This window comes from Ursus arctos, unplaced genomic scaffold (assembly GCF_023065955.2).
Source record: "Ursus arctos isolate Adak ecotype North America unplaced genomic scaffold, UrsArc2.0 scaffold_25, whole genome shotgun sequence".
Classification (NCBI taxonomy): domain Eukaryota; kingdom Metazoa; phylum Chordata; class Mammalia; order Carnivora; family Ursidae; genus Ursus; species Ursus arctos.
In genome coordinates, this window is record NW_026622930.1 from 32,228,084 (window position 1) to 32,242,878 (window position 14,795).

Consider the following 14,795-nt stretch of genomic DNA (forward strand, 5'->3'; position numbering starts at 1 on the left):
GATCACGCCCTGAGCCGAAGGCAGATGCTTAACAACTGAGCCACCCAGGTGCCCCCCAAAAGTTCATTTTTGCTTTTGTCTCCCTTGCCTTTGGGGACATGTCTTGAAAGAAGTTGCTATGGCCAATGTCAAAGAGGTTATTGCCTATGTCCTCCTCTAGGATTTTGATGGATTCCTGTCTCACATTGAGGTCTTTAATCCATTTAGAGTTTATCTTTATGTACAATGTAAGAGAATGGTCAAGTTTCATTCTTCTGTATATACCTGTCCAGTTTTCCCAGCACCATTTATTGAAGAGACTGTCTTTTTTCCATTGGATATCTTTTCCTGCTGTGGACCATATGTACAGTGGAATATTACTCAACCATCAGAAAGGATGAATACCCACCATTTGCATCAACGTGATGGAACTGGAGGGGGTTATGCTAAGTGAAATAAGTCAAGCAGAGAAAGACAGTTTTCATATGGTTTCACTTATATGTGGAACATAATAAGGAATAGCATGGAGGACATTAGGAGAAATAAGGGAAAAATGAAGGGGGGAAAATCAGAGGGGGAGACGAACCATGAAAGACTGTAGACTCCAGGAAACAAACTAAGGGTTTCAGAGGGCAGGGGGTTGGGGGGATGGTTTAGCCCAGTGATGGGTATTAAGGAGGGCACATATTGCTATGAGCACTGGGTGTTATACGCAAACAACCATGGAACACTATATCAAAAACTAATGAAGTACTGTACGGTGACTAACATAATAAAAAAAATAATAATAATAAATTAAAGTTAAAATTAGAAAAGTTCAGAAGCAAAAATTGTGATGAAAGTAGACCTGAAAATCACCTGGTGTGGACATGGCACAAAGATGTGTCACAACACAGATAATTAGAACACCCAATCTAACTCTAGGATAGGGAACCATAGACTATGTTTAGCAACCTGAGACACTCCAAAGTTACCAGATACCTTTGGCTGGAACTTAAACGAAGTAGGTCAAATGCCGTTAGACTTTCTTCATACCCAAGCAACCAAATATCAATAATCCCATAACCCAAAGGTTATGGCCTTTTCTTGGTCATCATCTCTTTCAGAGTAATAATGTTGACTGGCCTGTCCTTAAAACTTCCAGTTCCTCTACAACAAATTCATTCCACATCTGGTTATTAAATGGCTTTCTTCGGTGGAGTGCTTTCCTGCTCCCTATATCTTTGTGTTGTTATTTCTGCGTGGAACCCTTCTTTCACAACCTCCCAGTCTCTACCCCACCTTCCAGTCTACCATTGTCAAAATCCTTTCTTCAGGCTCATTTTAAGTCCCATTTTCTCTCCAGATTATTTGCTTCTCTGGCTATACTTCCTCTTCATCCCACTTAAAGGCTGAAATTCTTCAAGGTTCTATCCATTCTCTCTTGACGCTTACACTGTCCCATACAATCCCATAATTTCAACAATCATCTTGGTTTACTGAGTTCTAAACCAAAGTTGTCCCTCTTAATTCCGTCCACATCAGGGCTGCCTTTTGATTGTTTCCTGGAAGTCACCCACATGGCTAACCACATGACTAATATTATAAAAATATTAATAAGTCCAAAATGGAACACATCCTCTTCCACCCAGAAACCTGATCTTCCTCCTTCAGTGATTTGTATTACTGTTATTATCACTGTTATGCATGCTGCCTGGGTTAGAAACCTCAGGGTTTCTCTGTATTGACTGTTTCTTCCCCTTCCTCATTCAAACATTCAGATGCCTACCACGCATCAAGCATATATCCAGTTGGAAGCCGAATGCTATTATCTTCCTACCTTTCTGGTCAGAAGAACCTTAATTTAATGGAAGCAGGAACTCTAACAATGGAAATTTGGCTCCTGCTATCTTTCTAGAAGTAAATTGTTAAACTGATATGTCACCTGCATGAGATATCACCTACAAATAACCAGGTTTTTTTTAGAGCTAGAAGTGACCATAGAATACAATGAATGCATCTCTTATTTTTTCATTAAATTATTTATTCAACAAATATTGATTACAGTTATATAGTGAGCTGCATGCTAGAGATATAAAGATGATCAAAATAGACAAAGTTTGTGTGCTCCTGGCACTTACAGAGTCCTCACAGATGTACAGTCACTTGCTGTACTCACATGTGAAACGTTATTTGAGCAGAAGTCCAGGGTGTAAATGAGAGCTCTCAGGAGGAGCACTGGATACTGGCTTGAGGGAGATCAGTGAAGACTTCCCAGCAGATGTGATGCCCAGAATATAAGTAGAGGGGGAAAGAAAAGAGGTTCCCAGCACCTGGCGACTCATCCTTCAAGTCTTGCTTAACCATATACAACTTGGTTCAGGAAGTCTTCTCTGACCTCTTCCCCTTACCACAGATTAGGACAGGCACTTCTGCCATGTGTCCTTGTAGTAAGGGCAGGAACAAGAGCTCTCTTTCCCACTTCATATTCCCCATGCTTGCAATAATCCTAAAACATAGTTAGTGGCGGTGGTGTTTAATAAATGAATGATCTGATGGTGGCCTGAGGAAATCTATAATGTAAGGGGCAGGCAGAGGAAGAGGAACCTGGCAGGAGTTCCTAGAGGGAGGAAGAAGACCAGGAGACTAGAGATCATAGAAGTCAAGGAAGTAAGTTGACTTGCAGCTCCACATGGCTCTTTTTACTCTTGAAAACCACCCCCAAGGAGCCAAGGAAAAACAGACTCTAAACAAACACACCTCCAAACAGAAATGAATGATAGGAAGATTTTTTTTTTTTGCTTTACATATTTTTTTAATTTTTATTATGTTCAGTTAGCCACTATATAGTACATCATTAATTTTTGATGTAGTGTTCAGTGATTCATTAGTTAAGTGTTGTGATGTGCGCTGGGGGTTATATGATACGAAAATTTTAAAATGGATGGAGTGGCACCTATTCTGCTGTAGAAGGTGGAAAGGAAGAAACTATGAGGGGGATACAGGTAAGTTTGCTGATTTGGTAGCAGAAGGACCATATTCTCTATGAAGTCAGAGGAGAAGTCACCTGTTAACAGCTCAAGGGTGCAAATGGGTTGAGTACCTTGAGAAGATGGAGAAGACACGAACTACGTGTTGTAAGCTGAGAGGCAGTGTACTGTGAAGCTTTTGGAGCTTATCTGGGCCTCTGTGAGTAAAGGAGTCACTGAGAGCTGTATTCTGGTATGGGGGGGGCAGAGGGACAGCTTGCTGTTAGCATTTTTATGCAAGCATTGCTGGTAAATCGCCTAAAGAGATCTCAGAAGACCTTAAATTCCCATGGCTCCACTTACTCATTTTTTTTCTTTTTTTCTCATTCTAAAGCAACATCCACTTTTGTACCTCATTTTGTATCTATAATTTTGTATTATTTTTTTTTTCTTTAAGGGAGAAAGACCATGTGCACGTGGGGGGTGGGGGACAGTCAAAGGGAGCAGGAGAGAGAATCTTAAGCACATTCCATGTGTGGTAGGGGAATGTACGTTAAAAAAAAGGTAGATGGGAGTTAAGATGGCGGAGCAGTAGGAGACACCGTTTTCAGCCGGTCCCCTGAGTCGAGCTGGATAGGTACCAGACCAGCCTAAACAACCACGGAACCAGCCTGAGACGCAGGAAGACGCATCTGGATCTCTACAAATGAACATCTCCAGCGCTGAGTATTGAGGTACGAAGTGGGGAGCCGTGAAACCGTGCACAGATATCGGAAGATAAACGGAAAGGGGAGGGAGCCGCCGTGTTCGGGCGCCGGGAAGCGGTAGCCACTTGCACGGGGGAGCGGGCGGGGCTCGCGGACGGCACCCGCAAAACAGCAGACTGAGACCGTGAGCCGGGTGCGCGCGCCACCAGGCATCTCACGGAACCCCGGAATCCCGGTGCGCTCACTGGATCCAGACTGAGACCGGGAGATCCGGGAGCGGGCGCGGGGCGGCTGGCGGCTGGCGGCGTTAGAAACACAAAGGACAGAGACAAGCCGGCCCTGGAAGTGAGGTGAGGGCTGGGACGCCGGGTGTGGGGCGCACATCCCGGGACGCTTCAGGGTTGAGCAGCACCAACAGAAACAGAGTTAAAGTGGCCAGAACATCAGTGGAGAACAGGCCGCAATCCCTCTGTTCTGTGACAGAGGCTGAAATTTGGCCGCTGCTGCTCTGACTCTCAGAAGAGGCACAGCAAACCGCCAGGGAAAGCCGCCAGAGAACAAAAGCCTGGAAATACCGGCTCACAGCGTGCCCATCCCCATCCCCCCTCGCAGGGGACACGGAGACTCTACCCAAACAGGGTTGCCTGACTATCGGCGCGGCAGGCCCCTCCCCCAGAACACAGAAGGCAGGCTGAAAAATCAAGAAGCCCACAACCCGGGCGCCTGGGTGGCGCAGTCATTGAGCGCCTGTCTCCGGCTTAGGGCGTGATCCCGGCGTTCCGGAAAGGAGTCCCTCATCGGGCTCCTCCGCTGGGAGCCTGCTTCTTCCACTCCCACTCCCCTGCTTCTGTTCCCTCTCTCGCTGGTTGGCTGTCACATAAATAAATAAATAAAATCTTTAAAGAAGAAGCCCACATCCCTAAGATCCCTATAAAACAAGGGGCATGGCCTGGGACCCAGTCAATAATTTGGGCTCTGGACAACCCCGCAACCTCTCCTCATCAGAATGACAAGAAGGAGAAGCCCCCCCAGCAAAGAAAAGACAGTGAGTCTGTGGCCTCTGCCACAGAAATAATGGATATGGATGTAACCAAAGTATCAGAAATGGAATTCAGAGTAATGATGGTCAAAATGATGAGTAGAATCGAAAAAACTATTAACGAAAAGGTTACTGAGAATATAGAATCCCTAAGGACAGAAATGAGAGCGAATCTGACAGAAATTAAAAATTCTATGAGCCAAATGCAGGCAAAACTAGAGGCTCTGACGGCCAGGGTCGCAGAAGCAGAGGAACGGGTTAGTGAATTGGAGGATGGGTTAATAGAGGAAAAAATGAAAATAGAAGATGGTCTTAAAAAAATCCACGCCCACGAATGTAGGTTATGGGAGATTACTGACTCAATGAAACGATCCAATGTTAGAATCATCGGCATCCCCGAGGGGGTGGAGAAAAACAGAGGTCTAGAAGAGATATTTGAACAAATTGTAGCTGAAAACTTCCCTAATCTAGCGAGGGAAACAAACATTCGTGTCCAAGAAGCAGAGAGGACCCCTCCCAAGCTCAACCACGACAAACCTACGCCACGTCACGTCATAGTGCATTTCGCAAATATTAGATGCAAGGATACAGTATTGAAAGCGGCCAGGGCAAAGAAATTTCTCACGTACCAAGGCAAAGGCATCAGAATTACGTCAGACCTGTCTACACAGACCTGGAATGAGAGAAAGGGTTGGGGGAGCATATTTAAAGCTCTTTCAGAGAAAAACATGCAGCCAAGGATCCTTTATCCAGCAAGGCTGTCATTCAGAATTGATGGAGAAATAAAGACATTTCAGAATCGCCAGTCACTAACCAATTTCGTAACCACGAAACCAGCCCTACAGGAGATATTACGGGGGGTTCTATAAAAGTAAAAAGGCCCCAAGAGTGATACAGAACAGAAAGTCACAGCCAATACAAACAAAGACGTTACTGGCAACATGGCATTATTAAAATCATATCTCTCAGTGATCAGTCTTAATGTAAATGGTTTGAACCATCCCATAAAACGCCACAGGGTTGCAGATTGGATAAAAAGAAATGACCCATCCATTTGCTGTCTACAAGAGACTCATTTCGAAACAGTCAGAAAAACTAAGAGGCAGCCCACGGAATGGGAGAATATATTTGCAAATGACACTACAGATAAAGGACTAGTATCCAAGATCTACAAAGAACTTCTCAAACTCAATACACGAGAAACAAATAAACAAATCAAAAAATGGGCAGAAGATATGAACAGACACTTTTCCAATGAAGACATACAAATGGCTAACAGACACATGAAAAAATGTTCAAAATCATTAGCCATCAAGGAAATTCAAATCAAAACCACACTGAGATACCACCTTACGCCAGTTAGAATGGCAAAAATAGACAAGGCAAGAAACCACAATTGTTGGAGAGGATGTGGAGAAAGGGGATCCCTCCTACATTGTTGGTGGGAATGCAAGTTGGTACAGCCACTCTGGAAAACAGTGTGGAGGTCCCTTAAAAAGTTAAAAATTGAGCTACCCTATGATCCAGCCATTGCACTACTGGGTATTTACCCCAAAGATACAGACGTAGTGAAGAGAAGGGCCATATGCACCCCAATGTTCATAGCAGCAATGTCCACAATAGCTAAATTGTGGAAGGAGCCGAGATGCCCTTCAACAGATGACTAGATTAAGAAGTTGTGGTCCATATATACAATGGAATATTACTCAGCTATCAGAAAGAACGAGTTCTCAACATTTGCTACAACATGGACAGCACTGGAGGAGATAATGCTTAGTGAAATAAGTCAAGCAGAGAAAGACAACTATCATATGATTTCTCTCATCTATGGAACATAAGAACTAGGATGATCGGTAGGGGAAGAAAGGGATAAAGAAAGGGGGGGTAATCAGAAGGGGGAATGAAACATGAGAGACTATGGACTATGAGAAACAAACTGAGGACTTCAGAGGGGAGGGGGGTGGGGGAATGGGATAGACCGGTGATGGGTAGTAAGGAGGGCACGTATTGCATGGTGCACTGGGTGTTATACACAACTAATGAATCATCGAGCCTTACATCGGAAACCGGGGATGTACTGTATGGTGACTAACATAATATAATAAAAAATCATTTAAAAAATAAAAAATAAAAAAAAATAAAGCAGCTAGAAAAAAAAAAAAAAAAAAAAAGAAGTTGTGGTCCATATATGCAATGGAATATTACTCAGCTATCAGAAAGAACGAGTTCTCAACATTTGCTACAACATGGACGGCACTGGAGGAGATAATGCTAAGTGAAATAAGTCAAGCAGAGAAAGACAACTATCATATGATTTCTCTCATCTATGGAACATAAGAACTAGGATGATCGGTAGGGGAAGAAAGGGATAAAGAAAGGGGGGGTAATCAGAAGGGGGAATGAAACATGAGAGACTATGGACTATGAGAAACAAACTGAAGACCTCAGAGGGGAGGGGGGTGGGGGAATGGGATAGACCGGTGATGGGTAGTAAGGAGGGCACGTATTGCATGGTGCACTGGGTGTTATACACAACTAATGAATCATCGAGCCTTACATCGGAAACCGGGGATGTACTTTATGGTGACTAACATAATATAATAAAAAATAATTAAAAAAAAAAAAAAAGGTAGATGGGGCGCCTGGGTGGCTCAGTCAGTTAAGCGTCCAACTCTTGATTTCGGCTTAGGTCATGATCACAGCATCCTGAGATTGAGCCCCACATCAGGCTCTGCACTGAGCATGGCGCCTGCTTGAGATTCTCTCTCTCTCCCTCTGTCCTTTTCCCCCACACCCAAAATAAATAAATAATTTTTTGAAATGGTAGGACATCAGCATTCAATATATGGCTCAATGTAATACTGTTGTAATCGGGACATAGATTTCAACAATATAGACCACTTACTGTGTCACATAACAATAAGTCCCAAGAAAGGATAGCTTCCGTCTTGGTTAATTCAGTGACTCACTCATTTTTCATCATCAGCCCAGGTCTTTCCATCTTTCCCTCTACCGTCCTCAGAATATGAGCTTGGTCTTTTGGCCATTTCAGCTCCACTCATGACTCAAGATAATCGTGGTAGATTCAAATGTCATATTCAGCCATGACAACATCCAACGGACGAAGACAAAACATTTCTTGTGCCTCACTTTTTAGTCAACATGGAAGCCTCTCCCAGAAGTTACCGACAAGTATCCTTCCACATCCCATGGGCCATGATTGAGGCACATGGCTTTTCCATAACCAATCCCTTGCAAGGGACGTGTGATCACTATGATACCTTGGACTAGCAGTTCACAGCCCTACTTGCACATCAGAATAACCTGGAACTTTCAAAAACCTTTGCCCAAGAATACAACAATTAAATATGAACCTCTGAGGTAAGACCTAACCATTGGCATTTTATGTTCTAAAGTACACCTATGCAGGGGAAATGGAGAGATGTTGGTCAAAGAGTATAAAATTCCTTCTAGGAGATTAATACCTTCTGAGAATCTAATGCAGAGCACTGTGATTATAGTTAACAATACTGTATTATACACTTGAAAGCTGCTAAGAGAATATATGTTAAATGTTCTCACCACAATAAAGAAATGATAATTTAAAAAATAAAGCACACCTAGATTTGAGAACACTACACTCGGTTAATCAGTCACAGACATGACAGTGGCAGCCCACAGTGTCTACTGAAAGTATTAATTTTTATTTATTGAAGTATAGTTGACATACAATATATTAGTTTCAAGTGTGCAACATAGTGATTCAACATTTATATACAGTAAGAAGTTGTCACCATAGGAGCACCTAGGTGGCTCATGCATCTGAGTTTTTTTTTTTTTTTAATTTATTTGACAGACAGACAGCGAGAGAGGGAACACAAACAGGGGGAGTGGGAGAGGAAGAAGCAGGCTCCCAGGGGAGGAGCCCAATGTGGGGCTCGATCCCAGGACTCTGAGAGCAGAAGGCAGACGCTTGATGACTGAGCCACCCAGGTGCCCTGTGTTAAGCATCTGACTCTTGATCTCAGCTCAGGTCTTGATCTCAGGGTCATGAGTTCAGCCCCGTGTTGGGCTCCACACTGGACATGGAGTCTACTTTAAAAAAAAGGAATTTTAAGCAGTCGTCCTAATAAGCATAGCTACCATCTGTCACCATACAAAGTTGTTACATATTGACTGTATTCCCTATGCTGTGCCTTAAATCCCCAGTATTTATTTATTTTATAACTGAAAGTTTGTATCTTTTTATCTCCTTCACCTATTTCACCCATTTCCCCCCTACCTCCCCTCTGGTACCTACTACATAGTTCTCTGTATCTGCGTCTATTTCTGTCTTGTTTGTTCATTTGTTTTGTTTTTAGGTTCCACATATAAGTGAAATCATATGGTATTTATCTTTGTCTGACCTATTTTACTTAGCATAATACCCTCTAGGTCCATCCATGTTGTCACAAATGGCAATATTCCATTCTTTTTTATGGCTGAGTAATATTTCATTGTGTGTGTATATATGTGTGTATACATGCATGTACACACATATACTATATATGTGTGTATATGTATATACGTATATAGATGAATGGATAAAGATATAATATATACATATATATGTATACTATATGTGTATATACTATATATCTGTGTATATATATGTATGTATATGTATATATGTGTATATATGTATATACTATATATGCATATATGTATGTATACATACACTAGTATATATATACTATGTGTGTGTGTATATGTACATTATATATGTACATATATATACATATATGTATACATACACTATAGAATATATACTGTATAGTGTATATATGTATATACTATATGTATGTGTGTATATGTATGTATGTTTGTGTATATATGTATGTATATGTATATATATGTACATACGTATATATGTGTGTGTGTATAGATGAATGGATTAAAAAGATGTGATATATATATGTATACATATATATGCATGTACATGTGTATATATGTGTATATACATATGTGTATACATGCATACATATATATCACAACTTCTTTATCCATTTATCTATCAATGGACCCTGGGTTGCTTCCATATCTTGGCTATTGTAAATAATGCTGCAATGAATATAGGGGTTCATATATCTTTTCGAATGAGCGTTTTTGTTTTCTTCAGATAAATACTCAAGTAGAATTGCTGAATCATATAGCATTTCTTTTGGGGGGGTAGTTCTATTTTTAATTTTTTTAGGCACTCCATACTGTTTTTCATAGTGGCTGCACTAATTTGCATTCCCACCAGCAGGAAATCATTCATTTTAATTTCCAAGGAAAATGTGAAAACATTGTGTTTTTTTAAAAAATGAAATTTATTTCCTATCAATCCTTCCGAGGGGCAACCTCTTTTATGTGTTCATTGTATATGATTTTAGACCTTTTTCTGTGCTTTTACAAACTGAAGTGTGTACTCACAGAAAATATATGGTATCATGTTATATGTGTGTAATCTTTAAATATAAATCTTATCTCCTGCACACATTCATCATTCTGCATTTCATCAGTTTATCTAATAATGTGTGTGTGTCTTCATATATGTGTGTATATACTTTTTAATATAATTATTTTTGGAGTAATTACCCCAAAAGCAAGTATACTAGTACTCCATTGTGTGATTATATCAAAGATTAGTTTTCCCCAATTGGACCTTTAGGTTGTTTCCATCTTTTTGCTAGTACCAAAAATGCCTCCTTACACATATATGCTAATGTTACTGCAGATATTAAGAAGCAGAATAGTGGAATTGAAATGGCTTCACCATTTCTTCCACTCATACCAGCAGTATATAAAAATATCTACTTCCTAGACTTTTACCAACATTTTTTTAAAGATTTTATTTATTTATTTATTTATTTGACAGAGAGAGATCAATCACAAGCAGGGGGAGTGGCAGGCTCCCCACCAAGCAGGGGGCCCGATGCGGTGTTCCATCCCAGGACCCTGGGATCATAACCTGAGCTGAAGGCAGATGCTTAACCAACTGAGCCACCCAGGCGCCCATGTCTTGTTCTTATTAAGAACTAAAAGTTCTAGGGGCACCTGGGTGGTTCAGTCAGTTAAGCATCAAACTCTTGATTTCAGCTCAGGTCATGATCTCAGGGTTGTGAGATGGGGCCCTGCCTTGGGCTCCATGCTAGGCATGGAGTCTGCTTAAGATTCTGTCTCTCCCTCTCCCTTTGCCCCTCCCCTCCTTCTCTCTCTCTTAAAAAAAAAAAATTTAAAAGTAAAAGTTCTTTATATAATATGGCTACTCCTTCTTTGTCTGACATACATCTATCACTGCAGCAGATGCCATGGAATGCCAACCAGATTCCCCACTTGGAAAATGAAACACCTATACCCCAGATGCTGGGAGTGTGGCAGCTGACAGCTCTCAGCTGAGTCTCTCTCTAGAACTTGCCCTCATCAAAAAGAGCCACCATGTCCAGGTCATGCCCCCTCCCTGGCTCCCTCAAAGTTGCCCACATCCAGTGACTGGGCATTGTGGGTCTATAAAGACCACCCTTCTTTGCTCAATCCAGGACAACTTTGTTGCAGAGCTCCCTGTGGGTTCAGGATTATCGAAGCCTTTGACCACATCACCGCTCCACTTCGCCCACTGCCCAACCATACTCCCATCACTCCCCCATTAGTTATTGATCCTAAGAGTATTCCCAGCAAGCTCCCTGTGTGCTATTTCCTGGGATACCTGGCCTGAATTACATGTATGTTCACCAATATCACTTGACTTTTAAATTTATCTCTGGTGTGTTTTTTAGATGTATCCCAACATTCCCATATGCTTTTTGCTCTTCATGTCTTAAAAAGGTCTTCCCTATTCTAAGGGCTTCAAGATATTCTCCTATGTTTTCTTCTAATGCTTGTACTTTTTTTTTTTTTTTTTTTTTTTTTTTGCTTCTTAATCCGTCTAATACGTGTTGTTTTGAGTGGTGTGAAATCAGGAATCTAACCTTATTTTTCACTTGGATAGCTATTTGTCTAACAACATTATTGAATAGTCCATGTTTTTCTCATTGATTTGAAATGCTACCTCTATAGCAGTCCCATCCTCACACAACCCTTCCCCCTTACCACAGCTGAATGCTTTTTTTTTTTTTTAAGATTTTATGTATTATTAGCGAGAGAGAGAAAGAGAGATAGCACAAGCAGGAGGGAGGGGCTGAGGCAGAGGGAGAAGCAGACTTGCCGCTGAGCAGGGAGCCTGAGTCAGGGCTCAATCCCAAGATCCTGAGCTCATGACCTGAGCTGAAGGCAGATGCTTAACCGACTGAGCCACTCAGGTGCCCCATGAGTTTCTTTAAATACTAAAAATAGGAAATTCTGCAGTGCCTCTTCAATGGTAGAACAAGGTGTGGAGTTCAACAGTTTTCCACGTCAAATTTCTTGCCACTTACTCTGAAGTGAAGCCCACATCCAGAGAAAAGGAAATATTGTAGAGAGAAGGGTAGGGTGATGCTTGATGCTTGATATTTAGTTATTTCTGAGCGACATCCCTGCCCTTTCCCTCTTTTCATATCCAACCTTTCCTTGAATTTATGAGCAAAATATTCTGTTAATTGGCTTAAGCTTGCTCAAATGGGTGTCTATCTTGTAATTAAAAGAGGCCAAATACACGTGGTGGGTCTTCCAAGGCTTGGACACATGGCAACACTGACTACAGAGCTGAGTTGGACAAGGGCTAGGTGCCAGTCAAGGTCATCTGTGACAGCTAGTCTTCGCTGAAGTAATCTGTGCTCTGGAACTGTTTGCTTCTTGACTTTTTAATGTATCTTTGGTTTCCTTCAGTTTCCCAGACAAGTTTTATGTTTTAGAATTTTTTTAAAAGATTTTATTTATTTATTCCAGAGAGAGAGAGCAGGGGGAGGAGCAGAGAGAGAGGGACAAGTAGACTCCACACAGAGCTCAGAGCCCAATGCAGTGCTCAATCTCAGGACCCCAATATCACAACCTGAGCCGAAACCAAGAGTCAGATGCTTAACTGAGCAACCGACTGAGCCACCCAGACAAGTTTTATTTTTAAGAAATTTAGGCCAGTTTCAGTTGAGTCAAAGGGGAAAATTTTTCTCACCTGGGCTAGGCTAGGTAAGGATTTCAGAGCATAACAGAAGCCAAGAATCATGAAGGCAGTGGGCCTGAGGCAGCTAGAGAGGCACCTAGGAGCAGAGAAGTCTGGGACAACTGTCATCCCTGAGTCTTTCTCATCAGGAGCTTGTCTCCAGTATGCTGGGGGGCACTCTGCCAGGCAGGAAGCCATATCCATGGCAGGAGCAGACGGGAAGAAAAATGACCTCTGTGGTCATGGGAGAATTTAATGAGAAGCAGAGGTCGAATGGTAACTGGGTCACCAGATTCCTAATGTTGCTTGTGCTGGGCCAAGGCCTTTCCTTTCCTTGGTTGTTAACTTGGGACGAGTCTCTTCTGGGAACATGACAAGAGGCCAGGGCTGGCACTTATTCCTCACCCAGGCAGACTAGACAACGCTTTTGGTGTTGAGCAGGAAGTTATACAGGGGCAAGATGAAGCCCGAGCACAGGGCAGTTCCAGAGGAGTGGTGCTGAGGGAGACTGTGTCTCATGGAAGTGCCACAAGAAATGATAGAGTCTGGATCTCAACAGGGGAACAACTATTGTTTTATATTATGAAAATACCAACAACATGTAAGTCAATACCCACACCTAATTTTTTTTCTCATTTTTAGTATTCTTTGCTGCTCAGCACTCATATATTTGGTGTCACTCCTGTCAGGTACAAATGCATCCAACAATTTAAAATAGGATAGGAAAGTTCAGATTTAAAATATATTCCCTGGGGGCGCCTGGGTGGCTCAGTCGTTAAGCATCTGCCTTCGGCTCAGGCGTGATCCCGGCGTGCTGGGATCGAGCCCCACATCAGCCTCCTCCACTGGGAGCCTGCCTCTTCCTCTCCCACTCCCCCTGCTTGTGTTCCCTCTCTCGCTGGCTGTCTCTCTCTCTGTCAAATGAATAAATAAAAAATCTTTAAAATAAATAAAAAATAAAATAAATAAAAAAAATAAAATAAAAAAATAAAATAAAATAAAATAAAATAAAATAAATAAAATAAAATAAAATAAAATAAAATAAAATAAAATAAAAAAATCCCTGGCCAGGGGCACCTGAGCGGCTCAGTTGGTTAAGCATCTGCCTTTGGCTCACATTGTGATCTCTGGGTCCTGGAATGGCGCCCTCCTCATCGAGTCTGCTTCTCCCTCTGCTCCTCCCCACAGCCCCCCCACCATGCTCGCGCGTGCTCTCTCTCTCTCAAAAATATAAATAAAAATTAAAAAAAAAAAAAAATATATATATATATATATAATCATTCCCTGGCCAAATAACATTTCACAGGCTTCTTTAGGTGAAAGGCAGTATAGCATTGTGGTGAGGAGTAACCACACCCAGCCCTGTGCCACTTTGAGCTGGCTGAACTGTGCCACCTGCCAAGGATGGCAGGAAATAATGCACATTTCAAGTAGAGTCATTCTTTAGGAAGGAAGGGATCTATCGTATGGAAGTTATGATTAGGGAAGTTGCTTGGAGCAATTTCTATGTTCTCCAGAGACCAGGGTTAGGTGATAATGCAGGGAATGGCCCCACCCCCACTCCAAAGCTCAAGAGGAAGGATTTCTCCACCAAACACCATGACCTTAAGATTAGCCCTCAGCTCCCAAAGTTCCTAAGGCCATTAGACTAGGGAGAGCAAAGTCTTTTGGGTGCCAGATTCTCATGCAAATTGCCTTCATCTGTCTGCCCAGCTCATCTGGCCTCCTCCTAGCATTAGACCCTGAGGATCTTACTTTCAAGCTGCCATCTTGGCCCTGAGGTCTAGGCTCTGCTCCTTCACTATTCCCAACCCCTGTACTCCAGATTGAGTCTAAAAGCCCCTTGCCCCCCAGCAATTAGCCGCATGGCCCCTGAGTATCTTAGAAAACATACAAAAAGGTTTTTTTAGGTTTCAGATATTTGACGCAAATCAAGAATGGGATGACCTTCACTAAGCCAATCATGCTAGCAAGTAACCTGGCAAACATGGGAAGTTTATAAAATGTAATAGTCCAAAGGATTCTAA